We start from the raw sequence: 8,550 nt of genomic DNA on the forward strand, positions 1-8,550 counted from the left end.
CCAAGGGCTCTCAGCAGGCATTTTTATTTTGAAACGAAATATCCAATGCAGTTTCCTTATTCACAAAAATAAAAGATATTCTGATCTATATGGGTATGGACAGCATGATGGCACAGTGGTTAGCACTGCTGCCTCACAGCGCCAGGGACCTGGGTTCAATTCTCAGCTTGAGTCACTATCTGTGCAGAGTCTGCATGTTTTCCCCAGGTCTGTGTGGGTTTCCTCTGGGTGCTCTGGTTTCGTCCCACAGTGCGAAAGATATGCAGATTAGGTTGATTGGTCATGCCAAATCGTTCCTTACTGTCAGGGGAACTAGCTAAGATAAATGCATGAGGTTATAGGGATAAGACATGGGCTTGATTGTGGTTGGTGCAGACTCTATGGGCCGAACAGCCTCCTTCTGCATTGTATGATTCTATATTGCTAACAACAGTCAATCCCAGTCAAAGAACATGCAGGCATTTGTAACATCTGTTAAGTAATCTGAAATAAACCCTCCCACCCTTTTAAAAAAGGGGACAAACTTTTGAGAATCATAAATCAGGGTATCATAATAGTCCCATTAATGGAAAAAACGTGGAAGACACGCTTTCACTCTACTGCCAGCAGTAACAAGTGTGAAGAGAGTAGAGTTAACTTTTGAGACCAGTGATGAAAGTCATTGGCCTGTATCATTAACTCTTGCTTCTCTCTCCATAAATGCTGTCTGAGCTCTGGGATATTTCCTAAATTTTGTGTTAATTGTTTTTGACTTGTTACTGCTGGTAAATGACAACTTGCATTGCCCACAAGTGTTTTGCCCATTGTAACATGGGTTTATATCAAGGTACTGCCTTTATATTTTTCAAGTCCAGGTCCCACACGCCTGGCTGCATGCCAACAGTAAAATTCCTGGACCTCATCAATGTCTACCAAAACTCATGTCTTTGAATCCACTAGTCAAGATGTCAGGATTACTAGTCAAGAAACATAACCATGATGTTAATATACCTAAGGAGCTCTTTAGAGGCCAAGCAAGCCACTCAGCCATATAAAGGTCAACCACTATGTCTCCCTTGAGTAACAAGGGATAGACAATAAAACGCAGCCATAGTCTCCTTGGCAGCTAATTTTGAGAGGTACAACAGTTTACCATTTGGCTTTCAGTCTGCACCGGCCTGGTTTTCAATGTTTTGAGATTTTTTTAATTGGGGGAAGCCTAAAATCAGCTGTTAGGTCAGACCAGGTGATTTTAAAATTAGAAACTCCACTGAGACAAGCATGATGGGGCTGCCAGCCGTACAGCTGGCCTGTTCAAACAAGCTTCTGGGCCAGTCAGTGAGTAGAATGAATGTAAAATGTCAAAGCAGCTGATTTCTGTATGACATCATGGGTACCTTGGGGATACAGGAGGGACAGGAGACTTGCAGGCATTTTAATATATGATGTTTGAAATGAAAATTTTATTATTGAAGTAATTCTCTTAAATTAGTTTATTTGTTATGGTCACATTCATTATAAGTGTAGCTGATTGCAACCTAATTTCTGAGCAATTGATGCTCCTCCACTTCTGTAACTGTTCATAAAGACCCCTAACATACTACTTCCAATTAGACTAGCAAGCTTTTCTCCATTGAAAAAATAAACATGTCTCTAAAATCCAGTGAAAGATTCTTTGGACAGCTTTTTCTACAAACTAATTTAGGTTTTAAAAATGTAAAATCTGCCCAGAACTTCCAATATACTGATAAGATTAACCATCTCTTTTTTTTTAGATGCTCACAAGTGTGCTATGCTTTGCCTGCATTTTCTTATTATCCAACTATGTTTTAAACTTTTGCTAAATTTCACCATGTCAACATCACATCAGGTAGAAGTCTGAATATTTTAAAAACCCCAAACCAAACAGTAAAAATATGGTTGAGTGAATTCTAAACATACACCAATGGAGGCAAGATACAAAGAACAAAGATACATACAAACTTTAAAATTCTATGCATTCATTTTGTTAAAGGGAACATATTTTCAAAGTAACTTCAAGCTAATGTCAATCTACTTGTGATGTTAATAAATAAACAAATATAAATAAACTTAAATCCTTTCACACATTCTGATTACTTAATGGACACACACAGACTCGCCCGCCCCCAGGGAGCACAGCTACTCCAAATTTTCTTTGTTCTTGGCTCTGACAAAGGGTCATCCAGACTTGAAACACTAGCTCTATTCTCTCTCCACAGATGCTGTCTGTCAGACCTGCTGAGATTTTCCAGCATTTTCTGTTTTCGAAACTTAAGTGTAAGTTGTTCTTTAGTGGGGCATTCAGAGGTGAGGAGACATTTCTTCACCCAAAGACTGGTGAGCCTGTGGAATTCATTACCACAAGAAGTAGTTGATGCCAAAATATTGAATGTATTCAAGAGGCAGCTGGATATAGCACTTGGGGTGAATGGGGAGAAAGCAGGATTAGGCCACTGAGATGGACCATCAGCCATGACTGTGATGAATGGCAGAGGAGGCTTGAAGGGCCAACTGACCTCCTCCTATCTATGTTTCTTTATCCTTATTACATTCCCTTTGTCCGATTACAACCCCCTCCCCATAGTATAAATCTCTTATGATTTTCTTTGCTCTTAGTTCTGATAAGGGGTCATCCAGACTCAAAACACTGGCTCTATTCTCTCTCCACAGACACTGTCAGACCTTTCAGAGCTGAGGTTTTCCAGCATTTTCTGTTTCCGAAACTTAAATACAAGTTGTTCGTTAATGGGGTACATGCATCAAGGAGATTGAAGTGGCACGACTTGGGGAGGGGAAGCAGGAGATGAGGGGCCCCTGGACATCCTGAGCAAAGTGGATGCCTTGGAGCAAAGAGGCGAATGGCTGGGGCAACCAGACAGAGGGGAAGGATGCCATATAGGGGTCCCTCAGGACATGTGGGAAGGGGAGAGAACTGGGGAGTTCACCAGCAAGTGGGGGGGGGGGGGGGGGGGGCAGAATGGGGGGAAACGGTGGGTGGGGGGGGCAGAATGGGGGGAAACGGTGGGTGGGGGGGGGCAGAATGGGGGGAAACGGTGGGTGGGGGGGGCAGAATGGGGGGAAACGGTGGGTGGGGGGGGCAGAATGGGGGGAAACGGTGGGTGGGGGGGCAGAATGGGGGGAATCGGTGGGTGGGGGGGCAGAATGGGGGGAAACGGTGGGTGGGGGGGGCAGAATGGGGGGAAACGGTGGGTGGGGGGGGCAGAATGGGGGGAAACGGTGGGTGGGGGGGCAGAATGGGGGAAACGGTGGGTGGGGGGGGCAGAATGGGGGGAAACGGTGGGTGGGGGGGGCAGAATGGGGGGAAACGGTGGGTGGGGGGGCAGAATGGGGGGAAACGGTGGGTGGGGGGGCAGAATGGGGGAAACGGTGGGTGGGGGGGCAGAATGGGGGGAAACGGTGGGGGGGGGGCAGAATGGGGGGAAACGGTGGGGGGGGGCAGACAGTGGGTGGGTGGGTGGGGGGGACAGAATGGGGGGATACGGTGGGTGGGGGGGCAGAATGGGGGGATACGGTGGGTGGGTGGGGCAGAATGGGGGGATACGGTGGGTGGGTGGGGCAGAATGGGGGGATACGGTGGGTGGGTGGGGCAGAATGGGGGGATACGGTGGGTGGGTGGGGCAGAATGGGGGGATACGGTGGGTGGGGGGATACGGTGGGTGGGGGGGCAGAATGGGGGGATACGGTGGGTGGGGGGGGCAGAATGGGGGTATACGGTGGGTGGGGGGGCAGAATGGGGGGATACGGTGGGTGGGGGGGCAGAATGGGGGGATAGGGTGGGTGGGTGGGCGCGGAGTGGGGGGATACGGTGGGTGTGGGGGGGGGGCGCGGAATGGGGGGACACGGGGGGGAGGTGGAGTGGGGGGACACGGGGGGAGGCAGAGTGGGGGGGAGGCGGAGTGGGGGGGATGGGGGGATACGGGGGGAGCGCGCAATATGGGGGATACGGGGGGAGCGCGCAATATGGGGGATACGGGGGGAGCGCGCAATATGGGGGATACGGGGGGAGCGCGCAATATGGGGGATACGGGGGGAGCGCGCAATATGGGGGACACGGGGGGAGCGCGCAATATGGGGGACACGGGGGGAGCGCGCAATATGGGGGACACGGGGGGAGCGCGCAATATGGGGGATACGGGGGGAGCGCGCAATATGGGGGATACGGGGGGAGCGCGCAATATGGGGGATACGGGGGGAGCGCGCAATATGGGGGATACGGGGGGAGCGCGCAATATGGGGGATACGGGGGGAGCGCGCAATATGGGGGATACGGGGGGAGCGCGCAATATGGGGGATACGGGGGGAGCGCGCAATATGGGGGATACGGGGGAGCGCGCAATATGGGGGATACGGGGGGAGCGCGCAATATGGGGGATACGGGGGGAGCGCGCAATATGGGGGATACGGGGGGAGCGCGCAATATGGGGGATACGGGGGGAGCGCGCAATATGGGGGATACGGGGGGAGCGCGCAATATGGGGGATACGGGGGGAGCGCGCAATATGGGGGATACGGGGGGAGCGCGCAGAATGGGGGATACGGGGGGAGCGCGCAGAATGGGGGATACGGGGGGAGCGCGCAGAATGGGGGATACGGGGGGAGCGCGCAGAATGGGGGATACGGGGGGAGCGCGCAGAATGGGGGATACGGGGGGAGCGCGCAGAATGGGGGATACGGGGGGAGCGCGCAGAATGGGGGATACGGGGGGAGCGCGCAGAATGGGGGATACGGGGGGAGCGCGCAGAATGGGGGATACGGGGGGAGCGCGCAGAATGGGGGATACGGGGGGAGCGCGCAGAATGGGGGATACGGGGGGAGCGCGCAGAATGGGGGATACGGGGGGAGCGCGCAGAATGGGGGATACGGGGGGAGCGCGCAGAATGGGGGATACGGGGGGAGCGCGCAGAATGGGGGATACGGGGGGAGCGCGCAGAATGGGGGATACGGGGGGAGCGCGCAGAATGGGGGATACGGGGGGAGCGCGCAGAATGGGGGATACGGGGGGAGCGCGCAGAATGGGGGATACGGGGGGAGCGCGCAGAATGGGGGATACGGGGGGAGCGCGCAGAATGGGGGATACGGGGGGAGCGCGCAGAATGGGGGATACGGGGGGAGCGCGCAGAATGGGGGATACGGGGGGAGCGCGCAGAATGGGGGATACGGGGGGAGCGCGCAGAATGGGGGATACGGGGGGAGCGCGCAGAATGGGGGATACGGGGGGAGCGCGCAGAATGGGGGATACGGGGGGAGCGCGCAGAATGGGGGATACGGGGGGAGCGCGCAGAATGGGGGATACGGGGGGAGCGCGCAGAATGGGGGATACGGGGGGAGCGCGCAGAATGGGGGATACGGGGGGAGCGCGCAGAATGGGGGATACGGGGGGAGCGCGCAGAATGGGGGATACGGGGGGAGCGCGCAGAATGGGGGATACGGGGGGAGCGCGCAGAATGGGGGATACGGGGGGAGCGCGCAGAATGGGGGATACGGGGGCGGTGCGGAATAGGGGGAAACTGGGGGGAGCGCGCAGAATGGGGGATACGGGGGCGGTGCGGAATGGGGGGAAACTGGGGGGAGCGTGTCACGGCGGGGGGAAACTGGGGGGTGGAGCAGAGCGTTGGGGGGGACGACAGCGCAGTGTGTTTGGCGGCATCTGGAGGGATGGGGTCACCGGGGGAGTGGGGCAGCTGGCGGGAGGGAAACGGGGACTGATTTGTCTTTTCGACGATTCCCCTCTCCCCGGTAACCCAGCAGCGGGCGCTCTGTAGGTAATTATCCCGGTGCCAACATCAGTGGGCGGGCTCGGGTTGAACTGATAACCGGGAAGCCGGGGCCTAGCACAGACCCCAAGCGGCCCTCAGCCTCGGGCCCACAGCAACCACGTCCCATTCCCGCCGTTAGCCAAACACGCGCCCCCCCCTCGTCTCTCCCTCCCAGGGCCTAGAGCACATCCCCGGCCTGGAGTAGCTGTGCTCCCCGGGGTGAAGACGCCGGGAGGCCGCCCCCTCGCTCCGATCCCCTCCCCCCGGGTCTATCCTTTGTCAGTTGACGGGGAGGGAGGGGGGGGGTGTGGGGAAGCTGCGCGGAGAAGCCAGCGTGTCCTGTCCCGTGAAGCGGCCTTACCGGCTGGGGCCCGGCCGTGTTGTCTGGGAGGCCTGGGGCCGCTCCGTGTCGCTGGGCCGCCGCCGCCGCCGCTCGCTCGCTGTTTACAGCCGCCAGCATTCGGGCGCCATTTCCCGCCGCCGCGCACACACACACAGGGAGAGACGGCTCCCGGGGAACCCGGATGCACCGCGTCCGCGCACACGGGGACGGGGGAGGCGGCGAGTGCGTGCCCGCACGCACACGCGAGGGGGCGAGCGCGTGACCACGCCCCCTGCTCTGCCCGCCAACTTCAAACTGCGGCAAGCTGCCACTATGCCGCTCCCTCACCGTCCCCCCACCCCCGTACAATAGCTCAGGGGGCACAGAGCTCAGCACTGCGATGCTGGCATTGGACTGGGTAAACATAGTAAGAAGGCTCACAATACCAGGGTAAAGTTCAACAGATTTATTTGGTAGCAAACGCCACTAGCTGTAGGGACTCTGCCCATTGTTTTTACTCCATTCCTAAAGTGATGAAGCCAATGCTCAGAGAGAATCTATCACCTTCCTTGCTCCAAAAACCAAATTCACATGGTATCCAATTCAAGGTTCCCACAAGAGAGACAAGCATGGTCAGCTTCTATCACATACCTGATAAAAGGACACAGCCCCAAAAGCTAGTGGCGTTTGCCACCAAATAAACCTGTTGGACTTTAACCTGGTGTTGTGAGACTTCTTACTGTGCCTCACAGCACCAGGGACCTGGGTTTGATTCCCAGCATGGGTCACTGCCTCTACAAAGGCTGCACGTTCTCCCCATGTCTGCATGGGTTTCCTCCAGGTGCTCCAGTTTCCTCCCACACTCCAAAGATGTGTGGGTTAGGTGGATTGGCTATGCCAAATTGGCCCATAGTGGCAAGAAGAGTAGCTAGGGTAAATGCACGGAGTTATGGGGAGAAAGCCTGGGTAGGGTTGTAGTCACTGTGGACACCATTGGCCAAATAGAATCCTACACTGCAGAAGGAGGCCATGATTTTGACAATGCTACATTGTTACAGCACCTTAGAACCAGCGTAGTAATTAATAAAAAGTGTCAAAATAACGTTGATTTGTTAGGCACAAGTAAGGCTTATGTTAACACTGCAACAAAGTTATCGTGAAATTGCCCTAGTCCGATCAATATACCTAACCAGCACACCTTTCAGAAGTAGGAGGATGTGCAAACTCCACACCGACAGTGACTCAAGCCAGGAATCGAACCTGGGTTCCTGGTACTGTGAAGCAGCAGTACTAACCACTGTGCCACCCTACTGCAGCTTCTACAGATCTGAAATAAAAAACAGGAAAGCTTGGCTAAGACAAAGGCACAAAATGCTGGAGAAACTCAGCAGGTCTGACAGCATCTATGGAGTGAGAATATAATTCTGATGAAGGGTCATCCAGAGTCAAAATGTTGGTTCTGTTCTTGAAAGAGTTGGGTGTCTCAGGGCAAAGGAAGGGGACAGAGGGGAAAGATGCCAAGGAAGAGGTACCTCAGAGCTAGGAACTCGAGTGATTATCAGTAAATGAGGGAGATGTGGAGGCATTGGGGCAAGAGGCAGTGGGCAGAGGCACATTAGAGAAAGGGATCATTAGGGAAGGCTAGGTGAGGGTATGAAACTAAAACAGAAAATGCTGGAGAAACTCATCAAGTTTGACAGCACCTCTGGAGAGGGAGAATAGAGCTCTGACAAAGGGTAATCCAGACTTGAAACATTGGCTCTATTCTCTCTCCCCTGCTGCTGTCAGTCCTGCTGAGATTCTCCAGCATTTCTGTTTTTGTTTGAGGTTCCACTATCCACAATGTTTTGCCTTTATCTAAAATTTGGCGAAGATCTAGATTAAGCTGATCTTTCTCTACACCCTAGCTTATGACTATAAACACTAGATTCTGCACTCTTTCCTTTCTTCCCCATGTACTCTCTGAATGGTATGCTTTGTTTCTTGCACCCCATACAGACAATACTTTTCACTGTATCCTAAAACATGTGATAATAAATCAAAGTGCTGAATCAAGCCCAAGATGAGGTTTTCTTGTCAGCTTTTATGCTTGTCTCTCTAGTGGGAACCATGAACTGGATTCAACATGAATTTGGTTTTTGGAGCAAGGAAGGTGATGGATTCAGGTCTGCCTGGTCCACTCCAAGCATTGGCTTCATCACTTTAGGAATGGAGTAAAAACAAAAGTAGGAATGTGATGGAAAAACTCAACTGCTCTTGCAGCACCTGTGGAGAGTTATGACTTTTTAGGAGCCAAAGTCACAGCAGACTTGAAACATTGCTCTCTCCACAGCTGTTACCAAGCCTGCTGAGATTTTTCTGCTTCATTTACAACTAATCCAGTACTTTCTGGCATGTAGTCTCTGAAAAGACCAACAGAAGAGGCTGTTCGATCCACCATGTCTCTGCTTA

At 53.8% G+C, this 8,550-nt stretch overlaps 1 protein-coding gene across 2 annotated transcripts in view; it reads right to left on the reverse strand.

Moving 5' to 3' along the window:
• LOC145359710 (CTD small phosphatase-like protein 2) overlaps positions 1-6,305 on the reverse strand; it is a 67,686-nt gene extending 61,381 nt beyond the window's left edge. For both annotated transcript variants that reach the window (XM_080214483.1, XM_080214482.1), the window contains exon 1: positions 6,139-6,305. The gene's annotated coding sequence lies outside the window, so the exon portion shown is untranslated. The remainder of the gene's footprint in view (positions 1-6,138) is intronic.
• Between the last annotated feature and the right edge of the window lie 2,245 nt (positions 6,306-8,550).

Source organism: Carcharhinus amblyrhynchos, chromosome 28, assembly GCF_965287045.1.
Source record: "Carcharhinus amblyrhynchos chromosome 28, sCarAmb.v2.hapA, whole genome shotgun sequence".
Taxonomy (NCBI): Eukaryota; Metazoa; Chordata; class Chondrichthyes; order Carcharhiniformes; family Carcharhinidae; genus Carcharhinus; species Carcharhinus amblyrhynchos.